The sequence below is a fragment of the Adiantum capillus-veneris genome, chromosome 22 (assembly GCF_014529385.1).
Source record: "Adiantum capillus-veneris isolate H3 chromosome 22, ASM1452938v2, whole genome shotgun sequence".
In the NCBI taxonomy this organism is placed as follows: Eukaryota; Viridiplantae; Streptophyta; class Polypodiopsida; order Polypodiales; family Pteridaceae; genus Adiantum; species Adiantum capillus-veneris.
In genome coordinates, this window is record NC_140952.1 from 142,257,165 (window position 1) to 142,279,329 (window position 22,165).

The 22,165-nt window shown below is 39.6% G+C and overlaps 1 pseudogene; it reads right to left on the reverse strand.

Moving 5' to 3' along the window:
• Positions 1 to 17,915: 17,915 nt before the first annotated feature.
• On the reverse strand, positions 17,916 to 18,325 carry LOC147430346 (guanosine deaminase pseudogene; annotated as a pseudogene).
• Between the last annotated feature and the right edge of the window lie 3,840 nt (positions 18,326 to 22,165).

Here is a 22,165-nt window from a genome sequence, read left to right on the forward strand (position 1 = left end):
CCTTGAACTCAATATTTTCTTCACGACGGTACTTGAATATTCAAAATAGTTGTAGAATGTACTACAATTGGGTCAAAATTCAAGGAACCTAAGATGGGAAGAGATTTTGAGCATCCTGTCTATGGTGGTATTGAATTGAAAGAACTATCTAATGGTAGGGCAATGCAATTCAACTATGGATACTCAAGAATGCATTGCAACAATCAAGCTCCTATTCTTGACAATAAGCTACCACACCCGGGTGTTCTATACATTCTGCCACTTTAGGTTGAACTTAAAACCCGTGGAGAAATCCAACAAATCTAAATGTTGTATTGGGTTTGGTAACTTTTACCTCATGAAGAAAGTCTCAAGCTCACGAGGAGATGATGTTAGCACCATTGCCAACAAGCTCCCAACATCTCTACAGATGCAATTACCATAGACACATGCATTATAGTTCAAAAAGAAAAACCACAGTTTGATCACTAAGAGGTGACCAAATGGATAGAGAACTCATAAAACTTGGAGATAGATTTCAGACAGGGTTAGATAGAGACGAGAACAAGTGTGATTGAGAGATTCTATGTTGCTTTCGAAGCCTACAATTTTCAAAGGCCACTCTTCAACATGCTTAGTGAAATAGATGGAAAATAGAGAGAGAGAGAGAGAGAGAGAGAGAGAGAGAGAGAGAGAGAGAGAGAGAGAGCTAGAAATCTCTAATGCTTTGAGCACTTATTTGAAGAGACGTATTGAATGTCAAGTTTTGTGGATGAAGTCCTAGAGTGAGTACAGTTACATTGTCTCTTATTTTATCCCATTTTTTCCATTAGGAACCTTATGGCACCTAGGGTATCTGCTAAATGTTTTGGTCATGGATTGGAAGCAATGGAGATAGTATTGGATCACATAATGATTCATTACTCTCCGGAAAAGAAAGCTGACTTCTTTCAAAGCATTGTTCGAGGTTTCTTTCCGGGTGTTACTGTAGAAGAAGCTTGGAGAACCTACGATCGCACTTCCATGACTCGAGACGGGGTGCCCTTTCACCGGGTGTTTGTCAAAATCCAAAATAATCCTAGTCAATTGTTCCGCAACCTACGCCTATTGCAAATACGAGTAAAACTGGGGTACTCGGATGCACTCTACCTTGATTATGAGTTAGGTTGTTGTTCTATATGTGAAGCTTATAGCAAAATTAATGCTTTAAAAAGCATTGTTGGACCTGATAGGATTGAGAATCACAAGGAGCCTGCTTTCAAGCGTCATAGCGCTAAACGCTCTTTTCCCATTTTCAAATGTAGATGGGGTTGAACATGTATCAAGCAAAACTTTTATTCATGCGTTTGTTTGCCACTTCTCATGCGATCCTTTGTTATTTTCCAAAACTAGAAAGAGATGATGTATTTTCTTTGTTTCTTTATTTGCGGCCACTTAAACCATATGAATTTTTTAGAGAATTATTTTTTATTTACAAGCATTCAAACCTTTCTATTTGCAACCACTGTAGTTTTTTGTGTACAGTAGAATAGAGAATAGTCATGCCATTCCTCTCGCTATTGCAACCAATGGCTTGATAGCTTCTCAGATAGCTGCAAGTGCATCAGCTAATGAAGAGGGGATATTGTCATCTCTTCCTATTCGCAATGTGTGTGTGGCAAAGAGAGCAGCTCGAAATGTTGGGTGGAATTCTAAAAAGCCTATTATTGAAACTCTGCTAGAGATCAAAGCCTCCTGCAAAAGGATCGAGACGATGCAAACCAACGACTCTGATGTGGTTGAAACATTAAGCTCTGCATTGGAGATTGAAAGTGGGATACTATGGAAATTGCGAGAAGAGGCAAAAGCAACAAACTTGCAGAGATTAGAGAGTGAGACATATTTGAGAGAGAAAATCTCTCAAGTTGAAGATTCTCAAAAGATGATATTGGCATCTATTGAGAATCTTCGAAAAGAGGTTTCAAGGAGTCAACGCGAATCAAAAGGAAGAAATCAAGAAAATACTCAACGACATATTGTGACAGGATTGAGGAGTATTGTCAACAAGCTAGATGCGTTGACAAAGGTTCAAGGTTCAAGACTTTCTGATATGCGAGCTACTACAAATAAATTAAGTGCTTTGGCTAGATTGGTTTGACCAAAGCAACGCCAAGTTGCTGAACGACCTAATCTTCATAATGGAAGAAATATGTAATGCTATGTTGTATTTCCATCGAACTTTTTTTTAAAATTGTAGTTCAGAGGAGAGAATTTGATTTTGTTTATATTGATTGTTTATTATGCAAAATGGATAAAATTAATTTTAATTAAAACTATAGAAAGTAGCTTATATGAGAATATCTACTTGCACGTGATTTGATAGATGGTATCAGGACCACGTATATTATCACCTAGTCATGCACGACGAAGCCGACTATGTGATGAATCGCGAAAGGTGAGACGCCAAATAGCACGAGAGAGAACAAGGCATTCACTACAAAATACCATTGGAACTATACTGGAGTGCAAGGAGAGACTATGCTTGCCTAATGTACATGAAGAAAACTTTGAAGCCATGGATGTTGGTACGACTGAGAACATAGCATTGTGATGTAATCAAGAGACTGCAGAGCCTATAGTTATCCTTGAAGAGGGAAACTATACTAAAGTAGCAAAGTGTTGTTTGTCCATCCGCTTTGAATACCCAACTTCTCTCCTTTTACATCACAAGTTGATGGCACCTATTCTATCCAAAAAGTGTGTGTTTCACAACTTAGGAAGCTTAGATTTTGTTTGCTCCAAATGCAGAGCAAAGGCCTGGAAGGCTGAAGGAAAGACCATCCAAACATTTGTGGGTAAATACTGTTGCTCTGGAAGAGTTAGATTACTTCCTTTGAATGAGCCACCAAATGAATTGAAAGATTTGATGAGTTCAAACACAACAAGAAGTAGACAGTTCTTGCAAAACATTTGGGATTATAATAATGCATTGGCATTTGTGTCTCTTGGTGCCCATGTCAATGAGACTATTAATTGTGGTGGAAGAGGTGTATACACTTTTAAGGTACATGGATCTGTGTATCATAGCATTGGTTCTTTAGCGCCTGCAGAAGGACAAAATGAAGTTCCTCGCTTTACACAATTATATTTTTTTGATATTGAACATGAGTTGAGCAACAGATTGCATCATGTTTCAAATCTAGATCGTAGTATTCTAGAGTGCTTGCAATTGATGATGCATAGAGTAAATCACTATGCGAATGCTCTACGATCTGCTGCTTCTTTGTATGGAGATGCTATTGTACCCAATGTTAGGATGGTTATTGTGGAGCATCATTGTGATGGCTGGCAATATCTCGCTCCAAGGGGTTCGGAAGTTGCTGCAATTATGCCTGGGCATGGGGATGATAGAAATATTGGCCATCACGACATTGTACTAAATTTTCAACACAGGGGCTTGAAAAGAATCTCCAGCATGCATCGAGCTTACATGTCCTTGTTGTGTGTTTTATTATTTCCAACTGGAGAGGATGGGTAGCATCTTTATCTACAAACTAGCGATGGAAAAAAGTTTGAGTCAGAAGCAATATTATGGCTTTCGCCTACAAATAAGATATGATACAGTGGAGTGTCTTCTTTGAGGGGGTAGGCTACTACAACAATATATCGTGGATGCTTATAGTACTATAGAGGAGTCACGACTATTGTGGATGTGAAATAACCAAAGAACACTTCGTGCTGAGGTGTACCAAGGATTGGTTGACATGGTTGAGGCAAGAGATGGCTTAGAGAGGACCGAAGGTCAGAATGCTGGGCGTAGAATTGTTCTCCCTTCGTCTTTTGTTGGAGGTCCAAGATATATGTGCCAACTATTCCAAGATGCAATGGCAATTGTTTGTAGTAGGGGTAAACACTCCTTATCACATTCACATGTAATCCACGATGGAAGGAAATAGATAATGCCTTACTACCTAGACAAAGTGTTGTTGATCGTCCTGATGTGACTGCACGTGTGTTTTATCAGAAGTTCCAAGATTTGATGCATTTACTTATCAAGCAAGCCGTATTTGGTGAGGTGATTAGACATGTTTCAGTGATAGAGTTTCAAAAACGAGGTCTTCCTCATGCTCATATATTGTTGATACTTGCATCTGAATATAAGCCCACAGATACATTCCACTATGACAAGTTGGTTTGTGCAGAGCTCCCTGATAAGAATGTGTTTCCAGAATTATTCGATGTGGTTAGCCATTGTAATGTTCATAGTCCATGTGGTCCTTTGAACCCAAGTTCTCCATGAATGGTTGATGGAAAGTGTAGATTCGGGTTTCCACGAACATTCTCTACGTCTACGTCTGTAAATGAAAGTGGATATCCTGTGTATATGAGACGAGATGATGGAAGGTTTGATCCCTCTAAAAATTACAATTTAGATAATCGTTGGGTTGTTCCTTATAGCCCTCTCTTATCACTAAGATACAAAGCCCATAGTAATGTCGATATCTGCTCAACTGTCACTGCCGTTAAATATCTTTATAAGTATGTCTACAAGGGACATGATAGAGCCATTGTTGTTCTTCAAGATTTTGAAGGGCCTATTGATGAGATCAAGAGTTATCTCAATGCACGTTATGTTTCTGCAATCGAGGCTATGTGGAGAATATTTGGCTTTGACATGCATAGTGAAAAACCAGCTATTCAACGAATGCAAGTACACCTTCCATTGCAGAATATGGTTACATTTCAAGATGGTGATGATGTATCAGATTTACTGGATAACAAGCAAAATAAAAAAACTACCTTGACAGAATGGTTTGTTGCAAATCAAAATTATCCAGAAGCAAATAGCCTCACATATAATGACTTTCCAAGTGGTTGGGTATGGATAAAAGTCAAAAGGCATGGTCTCCAAGACAACATGGTATTTCGATTGAAAGAATGTATAATATTGTCCCAACTGCTGGTGAGGTTTATTATCTACGTATGCTACTCAGTATTTGCAAAGGATGTAAATCTTTTGAAGACTTGCGGATGTATGATGGTCGCATTTTTGATACATATAAGGAGGCATGTATAGCTAGAGGATTATTGCAAGACGATGAAGAATGGTCACTTTGCCTCCAAGAGGCATCTTTTTTTCAAAATGGAATGCAGTTGAGACAACTCTTTGCAATCATATTAGTGTTTTGTGAGCCACTACATACGGCTGCTCTTTGGGACACATTTTGTACCAAATTATGTGAGGACTATGTTTATGCCCTAAGGATGTGTATTTTAGATGCAAGTGTACAATTTGGTGGGGCAAAAAATCAAGCTTTGCTTCATATAGAGTGCTTTTTGCAACAACATGAGAAGAGACTTTGCGATTATATGTTGCCTGCAATAGACTCAACAATGGTATCCTAAAGTGAAACCGGTGCTATGGCTGAAGAGACGATGTTTAATGTTGATGAGTAGCGTAATATAGCAGATCGTATGGAGACTTCCTTAAATGAGGATCAGCGAGATGCCTACCACCAAGTGCTGCAAGCTGTTTTGACACACATTCAGGGAAGGTATTTTTCTTAGATGGTCCTGGTGGCTCATGAAAAACTTACCTATACAATGCACTTCTTTCACTATTGCGAGGAAGTTGTAGAATTTCTCTTGCATGTGCATCTTCAGGTATTGCAGCTTTGCTTTTGACTAATGGAAGAACTGCTCATTCTAGGTTTAAGATACCTTTGGATCTTCACTTTGAAGCAACTTGCAATATAAAGGTAAATAGTCAACTTGCATAACTTCCAAGGAATGTAGCTTTGCTTATATGGGATGAAGCTCCCATGACACATTGCTATGCATTTGAAGCAGTGGACAGAACTTTAAGAGATATTATGTAGCGAAATACTTTGTTTGGTGGAAAAGTCGTTTTGTTTGGAGGCGATTTTCGACAATAGTACTTGTTGTACCAAAAGGTAGTCGTGCAGACATTGTAAATGCTTCATTGTGTCATTCTCATATATGAAAATGTACGAAGATATTGAGGCTTACCAGGAATATGTGCATACTTGAATGTGGTCAAAATGCTCTTCAACAAAGTTTTTCGTGCTGGGTGCTTGATATTGGCAATGGGGATATGGCTGATAGAGGAGACTCAGATAGAGTCAAAATACCTTCACACATGATGCTTCCAAGAAATACTTTGGTGGATCTTCTAGGCTTTATATATGGAGATTTGTGTCATGTGCAAGATCATGCAAGTTTTTTCAGAGATCGAGCAATACTTGCACCGCGGAATAAAGAGGTGGATTTAATCAATGACTATGCATTGCAAACAATGCATGGAGTTTGCAAAGAGTATCTTAGTGCATATTCAATTTGTATGTCAGAGGAAAACACACGTTTGTACACAATTGAATATCTGAATAGCCTTACTCTTGGTGGTAGTTTTCCACATCATGCTTTAGTCTTGAAAGAGAATGCTCCTATCATGTTGCTGCGGAATTTGGATCCAAGGCGTGGTTTGTGTAACGAAACCAGATTGATATGCAAGCAATTTCATCATAAGGTAATTGAGGCAGAGATAGTTACAGGATCGAATATTTGAGAGAGAGTTTTTATTCCAAGGATTGACTTTATTATTGGAAACCGTCAGGGGCTTCCATTTCAAATGAAGCGTCGTCAATTTCCAATCAGGCTTGCTTTTGGGATGACTATCAACAAAGCATAAGGACAAACACTGGGAATTCTTGGACTATATCTTGCATCATCGATCTTCTCTCACGGACAATTGTATGTTGCAATGTCACGTGTGCGAAGTGCAGCTGACATGAGGATTGTTGTCAATACTGAAAACACTCAATTAGCGGAGTGTTACTACACTCCAAACATTGTATTCAAGGAAGTATTGCAACTAGCGAACTCATAACAATAAGTTCAAATTGACATTGTGGGTCTCGGTTAATGTCCGACACAGTTGATGTTAAATTTTATTGATATCTCTTAGATCAAATAATTGGCCACAAATGGATCCTCGATGCAGTGCATCCTATGTAGTGGGTCATATCACTGAATTCATTCGAGGTATTTATCTTCTTTTTTAATTTAGTGTATTAACTTGACCTATTATTTTCTTGAAAAGATTGGCTTATACATCGACTTACTTTGTTGAAGATCCACCGCAATGGAGGGGAAGAGTTCCTGCTAGGTTTTTGGTGATCTTATTTGATACAACTCATATTATATTGTAAGAGTTTTTATATGGTATATTGGTAGTTTTAAGCTTTTAATGCTCTACATAATTCATGGATGCCATTGTAGAGATCACTGCCATCGAGGATTTATCATTGTAGGTGTTTATAAAATGCTATACTTAGGTAGAGATATGGCTATGGAAGTTCTTGGATATTACCATGTAGCCTTTTCTTTGGACCGTGAGCATTGTCAGATCCAAATTAATATTTGATTTGTGAGTGACGAGAGGCTAGCCAATGCACAACAGGTGGGGGTTGCTGGGGACCGCACTACACCATATCGATTGAGGATATTTACTCAAGTTGAAACACCCCCCCGTATCTTGCAAAATGTATACAATATAGGTCCTTGGACTTATAGAATCCCTAACGTGGTCTCTCGAAGGCTACACTTTGAATAACTATTTTGTATTAGCTCTGCTACATTCAAAATATTCAAAGCATCTTTGTGAAGTGGAATTTCAAAGTCTTTTGAATTGCTTTCATTCCTCTCTCTCTCTCTCTCTCTCAGGCTACACTTTGAATAACTCTTTTGTATTAGCTCTACTATATTCAAAATATTCAAAGCATCTTTGTGAAGTTATGAAATTTCAAAGTCTTTTGAATTGCTTTCATTCTTCTCTCTCTCTCTCTCTCTCTCTCTCTCTCTTAAATCCTTCACTTAAATTTTACATCTTTACAGTATGATCATCAAAGTCTTCTTTATTCTATTTCATCTCTCTTGCTCTTAAACTTTTAAGTCTCTGCAGTTAGAGCAGATAAAGAATGGCATGATACATCGTACACCCTGAATGATGTACCTTCTTATATTAGAGGTATGTAAAATCTTATCTAATTACTTTTACCATGAATGGGAACTTTGTGGTCTTTATTTTGTATATTGATATTTACTTTTACCGTGAAACTTTGTGGTCTTTATTTTGCATATTGCTACTTACTTTTACCATGAAACTTTGTGGTCTTTATTTTGTATATTTACACGTGCGATGTTTTTTTTCTAGATCCTCCATTGTGGAGGGTTCCTGCACATGCTGATGATATTGTTTGTATTATCGAAGATTTTGAGATCCTTCGGTGCGTATACCTTGAACTTGAATCCATGTGACACTAAATGTGTTGTTACTTTATATGCATGAATGGTTGGTTGTTATCTTGATTGTAGGCTTCAATATTATTGCAGACATTTTGTCTTGGCATTATATGAAGCACAATACTTTAGAAGTGTTGTAGGTTATTATCATATAGAGTTTGATATAAATGATATGCGAATCACTGTTCGAGAGTTAGGTATGCAACGGCCTCTCAATTGCAAATTTTCATACGGTCCCTATGGAGTGAATGAATGGATGTTTAGAATCTATTCTTTGGGTGACGCACCTCGACGCCTCGGTCACAGTGTTCAACATGTTGGACCTTGGATCTTGAGAGTTCCAAGTAGAGTGTGTTGTACGCTCAACTTCTTTAGCCGATCGAACACTTTGGTCCATTGTCTAAGAATTCTAAGAACCATATATTTTTTACTTATTGTTGGCTTATTGAAGTGGGTTTTTATCTACTACATAGGTTAATGAGAGAGAGAGAGAGAGAGAGAGAGAGAGAGAGAGAGAGAGAGAGAGAGAGAGAGAACTTTGCTAATTGTTGATGTAGGTCAACATGGGTCATGATGTATTGGCTATTCTACCAATACATATAAAGATGATGATCTATTTGAAAGTTAAGGAAGAGTACATTTGTCAAGGAAATGGTACATGGTGTTGGTGGCATCATTGGGTGTATTCATATGCAGATGGGTGGTATGGAAATTGTGGACGCTTAAGCATTTCACTATGCAAAGTGTCACAAATATTGAGCGAAATAAAATTTATGAGAGTCCTACAAGAACTACATATGATTGATATTTATTATGTCAATGTTTGTGGTTGTGATATTCAGTTGCGAAAGATATATCACAATCATAAATCTTATATTTCAGATGAAGAGTTTCAAGTTTTGAAATTGATTGTGAAGTTTATCAATGGGATATATTGGAGTGATCCTCAACCGTCCAATTATAAAGTAGAATATGAATCGTTGTTGTAAACAAAAACATCGAGGTTGTTGTAAAGACTTTAACCTTATGGATCTCTTGACACTTTTTGGCAATGCAGCTCTATTTTGGCATGGCTGCTATACTTTCGTATTGCGCTTATACTTTTTTTAAGTGTTTAAGTGCACTTTCAACAAGTGGCCATGTTGATCATCTCTCTCTCTCTTTCTCTCTCTCTCTCTCTCTCTATATATATATATATATATATATATATATAATTTTAAGCTTTCAGTACTAATGTTGCCTTCTTTTCTTGCAGCCAATTAAATGGCCCATGAAATTGTGAATATTTTTCCAAGTGTAAAAAATCTTATTGTTGATGCCCTTGAAGAAAGTTTGTTACCTGCTAAATGGGGATGGCAATGGGCATGGGAAGTGATCAAGAAAAACTGCACTTTTTGGGGGTCATGTATAGATGAAGAGTTGGACACGTTTTACATCAGGTTGCTTGATCCCTATTTCTTTCCCAATCTTAGACTCATGCTCTTAAAGCAAGAGCTTGGATTGATTTGTCATTACAACATTTACTTGAGCTGGGTTCAAAAAATAGATTTAAGAGAAGTTTGTAGAGCTCCAACTCAATATCTTGATCATGTTGAAATAGCACGACTAAGAGTGTTATGTAGATATATTCTTGAGCCTTTCTGGAAATAATGTAAGAACTGATTTTGTTTGGTTTGAAATGTCTCTTTAGTGATGTGCTAATATGTAATCTCTCTCTCTCTCTCTCTCTCTCTCTCTCTCTCTCTCTCTCTCTCTCTCTCTCTTTGTGTGTGTGTGTGCGTGTGTGCGCGCGCGAAAGGGAGAAGAAGAGAACGATGCAAAAAGGTTAAATGTAACAGGAGTAGTCTAAAGGGGCCAAAGACAACCTGAGACAAAAACTCGCATTTGAACAATGGGTGAATAAGTATTCGTAAGTTATTGGTGATAGTGTTAAAAAAAAAAAGATTAAAGAGAAGTATGTCAAGCTCCAGCTCAATATCTTGATTTTGTTGAAATAGCACAGCCTTTTTGGCAATGATGTAGAGGGAGAAAAGACAATCCGTATGAAATGTTTGCAAGCATAAGTCAAAACATGACACAAATGCACGATAATATTCTCCCTCCCCCTCTCTCTCTCTCTCTCCCCTTCTCTCTCTCTCTCTCTCTCTCTCTCTCTCTCTCTCTCTCTCTCTCTCTCTCTCTCTCTCTCTCTCTCTCTCTCTCTCTCGCACCCAACATGGAGTAACCGAGATCTAACAACATGTAAACAAATATCATTAATCAATTTAATAATTTGTGTCATGGAGTAACCGAGATCTGACAGCATGTAAACAAATATCATTAATTAATTTAATAATTTGTGTCATAGTAAGAGCGAGCGAGACCCGTCGATAGGCGGGTCGCGCAAGCTAGTCTATATTGAAAGGAGAAGGTCAACTGCCATGTGGATGCAAATGCTTCAAGCTCCAACCTCCAACCTCCACGATGCCGCTTCCCCTTCTAGCCGCTTGCCATCCAAGCGGGCACTTAGCGCCCAGCTGGGAGTCCACCTCCATGCGCGTGTGTTTGCTTCGTTGGAAGCAACACCTCCGCTGCCCGAGGTAGTGCAGGATAATAACCACACCCCGCAGCACGAGGCAGTGGAGGCTCACTCAGCACGAGGCAGTGCTTTTCAGCCACTTTGAGTTGCGGGAAGAGCTGGCCTCTCTCTCCCGATGCCCTCATCTTGAGAGGCGCCCAGAGGAGAGGAGACGGAAAGCGTTGCAAGGTAGGGCACTAGCTGCCGAGGTCTGAAGCAGACCTTGACGATTGGCATTGTCCCCTCTTTGCACATTTCTGCCTGCCTGCTCAGCTTCTTCTGCATCAGAACGTGGCTGGCCCTCCTCGCTCGCCTTGGCCTCCCCCGCTCCCCCTTTACTCGCCAGGATAACACAGTAATCCAGGCCTGCATCGTAGCTTGCTATGGGGTTGCTTATAGCTGTACTCATTGCATGCTCTTAGGTGCAGTATGGAGGCAGTCATGTCCAATACATCGTTGCAATATGAGTACTGGAAAATGGGTTCAACATAGTTGAAGTTAGCTTGGCTGTACTCAGATGCTCCAAATGCTATCGAGGAGCCTCAAACTAGAGTGATTGCATCTGGACAAACCTCACCCCACTAGCATCGACGTCCTCTTCCGCCATGGGCTACCAATGTAGCACACAAACAGGGTTGCCAGCATTGGCCTTGAGCAGTAGGCGCAGTTCAGGTGTCAATGCACACCTTGACCTGCGGGACAGGTGTATCTTCTCTATCTTGCAAGTTGCGGGACCCCACTTCAAGGCCATTGTGGGAGCCTACATGGCTACACACTTAAGGAAAACAAGTGTAAAAATATTCAAATATATTAGATGTAGCAAAATCACCGCTGCTTCTGTGATGTTCCTCTTCTTTCAACTTGCTCAAGCTCCTATCTTTGATTTTACCTCTGTCATCAAGGACGACAAACCGAGGGAAGGTTGATCTACCATTTTATGCATAGGCTTGGTTTGTAAGACCTATCCATTGCAAAATCACCTGTTAAAGCTTTTGCTGCACTCGACAATCAAAGTTCTAATGCAAACGATAAGAAAAAGCATGGAGGATGTATGCACATGCATCGTCCTCTGCCCTAATTTCAAAAAAAGCCTCCAATCGTTTACCCTATGAGACTATATTAAGAGGTTAAGACTATAAAGTTATATATCTTTTGATCAATGGAGTTGCTTAGGAATTCAAAATAGTTTATCCCCAACATTGATGCAATGATGACGTTTTGAAATGCTTTGGTAGCATGCAACAATTTATAATGCCTGATTGTTGTTGGATATGCTAAGCTTGGCTCACGACACAGCTTTTACCATTCTCTAGACACATGAAAGGCTTGAAGTAAGTCTTTAGAAAACATAAATTTTCACTTTCATTCAAGGAATGACAAAACTATCATAGGAACAAACATAAGAGGCCTCAATGTTCTATTTGGTGAGATTGGTCAGATCCAATGTGCCTTGCAACCTTGATGACTATGCACGAGAGGGAGAGAGGGGTTGTTGTTGTAAGGTGGCTCAAGCCTCACCCCCACCGCCCAAAAAAATAGAGCACCCACATTGCTCCCTAAATGATTGGAATCTACAAAGATGCTCATTTTGAATGGAAGCAAACTACATTGAGAGAGAGAGAGACTACCATGCCCCTTCTTGTGCACATTGAGAGAGAGGGGCTTCCTTGCCACTACCATGTTGGGCGTATCTGCAATGAAAGTGCTCCAAGAGACGATATCCTGAAGAGGATGCCTATCAAAACCGCGTTAGTTCACAAATGTTGAAGGCTGGAATATTTTGTTGTTCCATAATGGCACCACATTTGGCATACATATCTATGAAAGCATTGTCAAGCATGGCATCTTTCTCCAACAACTACTGATTGACTGAAAATCTCATTGTGAATTCTCTTACGCGTGTGAATGTCTTGCATAAGGCTAAAGGCCTTCAAGGCACAAACATAAGTAATTACGTGTAGAGAAAGGCCTTCTCTTCATGTCTGCTTGAAATTTGACTAGAGTTTCCTTGTCACATCCATGTTGGGCATATTTGCAATCATCGCACTCCAAGAGACGACGACTTGGAGAGAATAGAGAGATTGTTGAAGCATTATGTTGTGCTGGGTAATTTTCTCAAGGATATGTATGTGAACTAATTATAAAAGGAGACTAAAATAGAGGAATATCAGATGATGAAATCATATGGATCACCTCGTTGGCTTTGATGAAAAGCTTTGAGACCTTACATACCTGGAATGAGTTGGATCGCCTTGACAGCTATTCCAGAGTTAGACTCAGAGTATTGAATGAGTTCAGAATCTCATATGACCCATTGAGAACTTTAGACTTCAGATGACTTGACATCATACCAGATGAACAATAGGAACTGAGTTGAACTCAAAGACTTTAGATCATAGACATAGAATAAGACAACTGGAAATATATATTCAGATTCACAATCAGGTTCAGATACAAGGATTCCAAAATTACAATTGTTACAAGGCTCGACGTTGAGGGCTCCTAAGCTCTACAAAATACAAAGCCTCGAGTCAAGAGTTAAGAGCGTCTAGTGTGCAGAGTATATCGTGTCTAGAGTCCCCAAAATGGAATTAGTGTGTCCTATTTATAAGTGTCCACACTGGAATCTGACTAGTTACACATTCACATGGCATCAAGTAATTGATGGTAACACTGCCTGGTTACTTGTCCAGGTAAACCCCCATCCAATGCATCTCTAAGAGCTGGTTCCCACCTTTTGCATCCCTTCTCCCCTTTCTTGAATTTTTTCGTATACAAAATTTCAAATTCTGACTTCACCTCTTTTGCTTAGGCTTCCGCATATCTAGAGCCTTCTTCATTGCAAGCCTCGGAACTTGTCGAACTAGTGGTTGCACAGGTCTAGCCACTAGTTGCTATTGGGAAGTGTAGAAGGCCATACTGAATAAATTGCTTCTTGCTCCATTGCTCTTTTTTGTCAGTATCTCCACTTCATAGGGTGTCAAGGCATGCAAGGTCTTCGTGTCTAGATCATATAATGTCTTCTTGCCCTTTGTCAGTCTTGCCTTTGATAGCTTGTGATAGATGGATGCAGTCTGGATCCACCTAGCTGGGTCTAGTTGATTAGCTTTGATATGAGCTTCGAATAGAACTTCAAACATATCTCTGAATTGTGGCTCTGAATTGGCTTTTGTTGGCCAGTTCCTTTTTAGGGATTTTCAAAGCCTCAACTGAGAGGCTGAAGTAATTCATTTGTGTACATTATCAACTAGTTGACCTAAAATTTCCATTGGGTCATATGCATGTGAAGTTGATAAGGTCATCTTTGAGCTCTGAGAACGCATGCTTCTTTTTAGTGTCATTGAGCACTGACTTCCATGCCACCCATAAGGCAACACTTTGCTCATACCATGCTCTGATCTGATCTACAATGTGGACGTATCTCATTTTATCTTTTGGTTCATTGTAGATCGGGTATAGAGCTGGATAAATCATGGGTAGTTCATCCTCCTTCATGGACATGACATACATCGAAATTGGAGAATCGGATACAATCTCAATATAATTCATCACAATCCGATTCTCCTGTTGTATCATCTTTCCAAGGACTTTGACCACATGGAATAAAATTCTCTGAGCTTGATCCTACTTGTTGTCATTCTAGTGAGCTTTCCTTTAATGTTGCACTCATTGTTTTTTAGCAGGGCAGCAACTCTTTGGTCCAAGACCCTTCAAGCAATATGTAATTTCAGTAGTGTCTCTAACTTTAGCCTGAATATTATGCATATACATGTAAGTTGGTTTATTGCCTAGCGGAACTTCTAGATCAATTTTCATCCTTTGAACACTCATCATTGTCAGCTTCCATCATAGGATTCCCATTACTATCACCATGTGTCAGCAAATATTCAGGTATTTGATCGCACACTTGTGTTACATTTGGATGAGGAGGACATTGGCAGATTTTTTGCTCGTGGTGATTTGTAGCCCTCCATTGCTTCACCATCCCCTTGGCACCAATACATGGCATTTGATACCTCTCTAGGTATGAATAAGCATCGTCGTCTTATAGGTAGGTTCTAATCTAGAGCTACTTTCTTTCTTGCTCAAACTGAGACATTGATTGGAAAAATTAGAGGTATGATTTGAGTTTGGTTCTACTTGGATCACTTTCCCTTTTTTCCTGCACATAAAGACCATTTGCTGCTGGTTGGCATAAGCATGTTGGTGGTCTAGGGTTTGGTCTACTTGGTTTCTAGGTGTTTGATCTGGCCTATTTTTTGGTGTTTGATCAAGGGGCTGTTGAGATTGGTCAGGTGTTTGATTAGCTTCATCTGCTCCCTGACTCTGTTGTGGAGGATTTGTAGGATCATCATCATCATCTTTCTTTGAATCTAGCTCAGCCTCTGTAGTTTCATACTCCTTCTTGTCATCCTGTTCCTCGTCTTCCTTTTGGCTCGTCTGGATGTGCCCTAGTAGTGCTTGATTGGCTAGAGCACTTGTATACATGGTAGATTTTTCCTCTGGGTCTTCTTTCATGTTGGTAACCAAATTCTGTAAATCCTCCAAATTCAGGGTTAGGTTGCCTTTAGAGTTTGTGATATCTACTAGAGTTTGGTAGATATACTTATCCATAAGGGATTGCTTTATGATAGTGGAGACCTTATTCTAAAATTTCTATAGCCACCTACTTCCAGTCTATCATTGACTGATGCTCTTTCACTTCTTTAGATGTTCATTTTGTTGCTTATGAAACTTTTTAATGGTCTTCCTGTGTTGTTCTCTCTCGACCTCTTTTCCTCTATCAGAATCTCCTTGAGTTTAACGTCTTCAACCCTCCATTTGTTGGCATTGAGCATCTCTTGTTCCAGTTGTTGCTTGAGCTAGTCAATATCAAAACTTTGGATGCTTGCACGAGCTTCCATCGTTTAGCCTACAACATTTAAATTTCTATTTCGCCCTATCTAGATCATGGCTATTTACCCATATGTAATGGTATAAAGATCAGTTGTTGCAGTCCCATATCTGATCACCAGAACATTGTATGGCACAACCATCCAATGTGTAGTATTGATTATCAAATTGCCACCAATTGTTGACTCTATAAAGCCTAAAGTTCTTTAGGGAGGCATTGAACCACAACCGTAGATATTGTATGGGCCTGTGTCATATCTACGGTTGCCTCTCTTGATGTTTTTGGATTCTCACTTGTCTGGAATGAGATTCCTTGTACATCGATGGTATTTTTTGGAGTAGTGCCCGGTACTGTTATTATTGACATGCCTTTTGATGTCCCTTCAACCACTTCAATTGTATATTCTATCTTATTTTCTTCAAAGGTACCCCCTATTTGCTTTGGCCAAGCACTGAGCTGGTCCCAATACTCTTTTGAGAGCCTTTGTTTCTCTGTGGGTGTTTTGAGTACCTTTGTTGTTTCATATCCTAGGCTATGCTTCTTTGTAGTTGATTTTGTTTGTTCAAATTGTCCCTCTAGTCCTATCATGGCCAATGTCTAGGCCTCTGGTTTCTTTGGCTTCAAAGTCACTAAGTTGGGACTTTCTGGCTCACATGTCATCCAATAAAAAATTTTCCATACATACCAAGCCTTGAAAAGGTGCTAGATTTTTACTTTGTCAATCTGGGCAACCACACTGTTATGCAAGATCGAGCTCACATTGATTGGATAGTTTCTATCCAGAGCTCTAGCTATAAGCATGTTGAAGAGCTTCTCAAAAATGTATGTAGGATTATCCTTTAGACTAATGGCTTCGGTAGAGAACTTGTATGATGATTTTTCTGTAAAGCTAAAACTAAACTCTCATGGCCACTTGATTTCATTTTCTTTATGGCCTCTAGTGTCTCATTCAAAAAACTAATGATTTGATCAATTGTACATGGTTTAGCCTTCCGACCAAATATCAATATGAAGATGTGAAAAATGACTACTACAGTCAACCAAAGCTTCCTTCCCTTGATCGTCACTATTGTTATGTCTGTGTTGAAGGTTTCCACTACCTATTTAATTAGCAACAAAACAATGGGGATTTGTGTTGCCTCTAGCAGAAGTGGCATACCCAACAATTTAGTAGTTGCTTCTTTTCATCTTTGAAGGCGTACTTTCCTATGACCTGATAAGAGATGGTGGTTTGTTGTTCTATTGTTGTTGTAGGTTGGAGTACTTCTACAAGATCCAACCATTTGTTGATGCAGCCTATGGTGGGTGCCACCGAGAAGGAAACATGGCGACTGTGGAGGAGCGTGCAGAATAGAGAAACGGGGAGAGAGAGAGAGAGAGAGAGAGAGAGAGAGAGAGAGAGAGAGAGAGAGAGAGAGAGAGAGAGAGAGAGAGAGAGAGAGAGAGAGAGAGAGAGAGAGAGAGAGAGAGAGAGAGAGAGAGACGACACTGTATACACGCTATTGTTAATTTGCATTATAACAACCTTACATATATATGGAGAGTTTTTTTTTTCATGCAACTGCCATGCAAGACTGAAACTGCAACTGCATGCTATAGGGGTATGTTCCCACGTGGGCTCAACACTGATCTAGGGCTTGGAAACCCAACAACACCCCCCCCCCCCCTCAAGCCCAAACCCCTAACTATGGACTTGATACAGACCATGGCAGAGTCCAATCACCTGAAACCATGATTAGAAGTCCCCCCCCCCCCCCCCCCCCCCCCTTGACTATAGCATAGGTGTGTGTGTGTGTGTACACTTCCCTCAAACAACCATCAGGGTGAGACATACCAAAACTCGACCAAACAACAAAAGGGATGTCTTACCACTTGTTATGTGGCAGTGTCTATAACCCGTACAAAAGGGACATGACCATGATTGACAATTGACAAAATAAAAGGGCGGTCTTACCACTTGTCATGTGGCAGTGTCTATAACCCATACAAAAGGGACATGACCATGACTGACAACTGACAAAATATAGATGATGATATGAACAAAATCATGGTAGACCTATGAGACTGAATAGGTAAAACTAATTTTGAACTCAACATATTGTTGCTTGAGTAGGTTCTGGAGAAGTTGTTGATCTTTGATATCATATGTGAATCTGTAAAAGAGCTTGACGATGAAGAATACTGTCAAGCACAATTGGTTTGAGAATCTTTAAACACCTTTTTTGCAATGAATTCATCAAAGACAATTGCGATCGTTGCTTCAGCTTGAGCTCCATAGATCAGCGGCCTGATTCGAGAAAGATGTATAGCACCAAAATACATTAGGTAAGGCTCACACAAAGCATACATCTTGCAGTTTGACAACTCGATGCACCGGAGCTTTTTACGTGCCTCTTGAATGGTTGTGACCTTTGCATGAGTTTTTGGATCCATGTATTTAAGGACCATTTGTGACGGCTAACAACAATCTCATCCTTCAACATCACCACTGCACCAAAAGGTCCTCCATGGCCGCAATTCACACCTTCATAGGCTTCCTGGTTGCAATCCCTGTCTTGAACCTCCTCATGATGACCAGCAACAATATCATCCATGACTCCGCTTAGAAGAAGAGAAAAGAGAACTTTTATAGTCGCTTTGCTCCTAGCACCACCACTGTGAACCTAGTGCACCGTCAGCGTTTTGAGAAGTAACACCAACAACTTGCACCTACCCATGCCGAGAAACTAACTGTGTGCTGAAACGCACTCTCTCCTAGCCCTCCTGGCTCTGTTGGGCATGCAATCTTCTCAAGCTCGCATCCGGCCTGCTGTGAGCCGACTTGAGTGCCGAGTCACCTCTTTTGTAGCACCCTAGCCAACTTGGCTCTGATACCACGTAATGATGCAGCCTATGGTGGGTGCCATTGAGAAGGAAACATGGTGACTGAGGAGGAGCGTGCAGAAGAGAGAAACGGGAGAGAGAGAGAGAGAGAGAGAGAGAGAGAGAGAGAGAGAGAGAGAGAGAGAGAGAGAGAGAGAGAGAGAGAGAGAGAGAGAGAGAGAGAGAGAGAGAGAGAGAGAGAGACGACACTGTATACACGTTATTGTTAATTTGCATTATAACAACCTTACATATATATGGAGAGTTTTTTTTTCATGCGACTGCCATGCAAGACTGAAACTGCAACTGCATGCTATAGGGGTATGTTCCCACATGGGCTCGACACTGATCTAGGGCTTGGAAACCCAACACCATTGTACATAGCTATTACACTCTTGGTAGCTCTCTTTACCATATTTGAAGTCTGAGAAGTGCCTTGCATGGAGAACAAGAACTCATTAGAGGAGCGTTGCAATGGAAACCAAGCATGAACATGGTTGCTTACTTGCATAGAGGACTCTTGTGCACAGGGTTGTGTGAGCACAAAAAGGTGATGAAATGGTGTTAGGGTCACGCACTCGTTGCATGGTAACTCTAATTTGAGCCATGAATGCCCCACTCCTCTGGGGCCTTGGGGATATAATAGTCATTATTGGCGTGTCATGCATGCATTCGCTAGTCCTTGTAATTATTATTAGCCTAATTCCCAAAAAGATTTGGTATTTAATGATTTTCCATTTACCATTAGGCGCTTCAAACTCCAATGCCCTGTTTAATTAAAGTCAAATCCTATCAAGAATAAATTCATGATCTCAAATTTTGAATCTAATGTATTTGATAATTGAGTTGGATGTGATGGGGATTTTGATGTTAAATTGTAAAGTTTTATCTTGGCCCCATTATACACATGAGGTAGCATTACTCCATATAAATCCTTCAGTTTTATTGCTCAACTAGAAAACACTCAATCCACTTCATAGGATCCTTACCATGCTATTTTCAGGTTGGGGTTCTTAGGACCTAGCTTGGATTGATATAACAAAACCAAATCGCATTACTAAAACTACTTCATGAATATTCCCAAGGGTTGAATAATGGTTAGAGGTGTCATGTCTATTGTTGTTGACCTACCCATTGGTTGGTAAATGTCACATGTTTTGCAAAAATCTCTCACATCTGATATCATATAATGTCACCATAAGCCAGCTTGAAGAATTTTCTTGTAGGTGATGTCAATAGGAAAGTGCCTCTTGAGCTTCCAATGTAAGCTTCAGTAATTACTTGCATCCTACCTTACATTGGTATACATCTTCTCAAATTTCCATCCATGCCTAGTCTACATAAAGATCTTGCGATGATAGTAAACTTTAGATTTTTGAGAATGGGGGCCTTCTTACATGTCTGGCTCCAGTCTTGCTTCCAAAATTGTGGAGTTAGATCCACGAGTCCATGACTTAGAGAGTAGACATTTCAAGTTGCACCTCGCATTATGTAAACAATGATCTTTTTTGTGAACTGTTATGAACGGTCTCTTTTAACATGCTTTTGAATAGAGATATGTTTATTGTGAAATGGTTTGATCTTGTAGTTATGGATTTTTCTATTCCTGTAACCCTTTGCGTGATCTGTGAGAGAGATATAGAGACTTGATGTGTGCCACACATAGAGAGAGAGAGAGAGAGAGAGAGAGAGAGAGAGAGAGAGAGAGAGAGAGAGAGAGAGAGAGAGAGAGAGAGAGAGAGAGAGAGAGAGAGAGAGAGAGAGAGGAGATAAATTGGGAAAGAGGAGTGATATGGAGTAGGTGATGAAGTTCATCCCTTAGGGACGTCAATGAGATACCTTTCTTACTTCTGGATAGGAAGTTTGCACCACAGTGAGTCTTGCCAAGCTCATGAAATATCTTAAAATCAAATTCCAAAAGGAACATCATCCATTTGATTAATCTCCCTTGGATGACAACCTTATTAATCAAATAAATAAAATCCTAATGATCAGCATAGAAGTGAAAGAGCTTTCCCAACAACTAATGTCTAAACTTTGTGGCGTTGGAAACCATTCCCAGTGCCTCTCTTTACATAGTAGAATACCCTTGCTCTACCTTACTGAATCTCTGATTGGCAAAGTACATGGGATAATTAGTTTGTCCATTTGCTTGAGCTAAAATAACACCCATCACCATGCGAGAAGCATCAGCATACACATGAAAGATAATAACCCAGCTTGGTTGGCAAAGAATCGGCTTTGTGCTAATGGCTTCTTTTGGAGATTGGAAATTGGCTAGGTTAACTTAACTCCTTTCTAGGTTAGTTTATACAACGAAATGGGCTTCCTTCTGAACATATAAATAATTCTCCCTTATTAATTGATGTATCCACAAAACCAACTAAGTTACATACATTCGTTGGCACTCTGACCTACACTTCAAATTTTATCCTCAGCAATGTCCATACCATTTTTGGACACAACATGTCCTAGTAGATCTCCCTTATAAACCATGAATACTAATAGGGATTCAGATAGATCCTCTTCTTTTAAATACCATAATAAAAAATAGGATATGCATGTCTTTGGACGAGAAGATTGTGAAGTCATCCACAAAAATTGCCAAAAACTTGTGCAAGAACTCACTGAAGATCTCCATATGAATACATCATTGAAAGGTTGTTGGAGCATAGTAAAGACCAAATGGCATTACTAGATACATAAATACTCCCCATTCAGTAATAAACGTTGTTTTTTCTCGATCTTTAGGTGCTATCTTTAACTGGTTATACCCATTGTACCCATCCAGAAAGCTATACATCTCATGTCCAGATATCTCATCCAACATCATGCCTATACAAGGTAGTGGAAATGGGTCTTTAATTGTCTGAGTGTTTAGTTTTTTTTAATCAACATGTCTTGATCTTCCCATTCTTCTTTGGGACTACCACAATTGGGAACAACCAGTCACTGCTAGCCACTTTAATAATGAAATCCGCCTTCAAAAGGTTGTCGATTTCTTCTTTGACATTCTTGCTCCTCACCTGCCCTCCACCAACCCAACCTCTAGTTGTGCCACGTGGCTTGCATGAATCCCCATCTCCGTAATAGAGTACTATAGATAGTTTGGGTTCATTTAGTATCTCAGTAATCAAACTGGCCGAGCATATGGTTTCAATGATATCTGATGTTGGAATATTTCTGGGTCGACACCTCTCAAATTCATGTGCTCCTAGGCAAAAAAGTCTTTATATTTATGAAATAATTTCATAGATTTCTCTTTATTCTCCATCTTCAAATTTTTCTTGATTTTTATGACTTGGATCTAACTCCGGTCCTAGGTTCCATGCTTTAATTTCTTGTTCATCTGGTAATAACCAATTTGGCATCCCATTCCCTTTTCTTCTGGTCAAGGATTCAACTTCTTTCTCAGTTTGAATTTTGGTTGAATTCTCAATACTGGGCGTATTTGAACTACTTAAAGATTATTTATCTTCAGATACTATATGGCATGCAGCATATGATATTCCCATACTCTGATTCCTAAAGTTTGTGTCACCTCTATTTGATTTGTTCCTCCCCCTGCATTC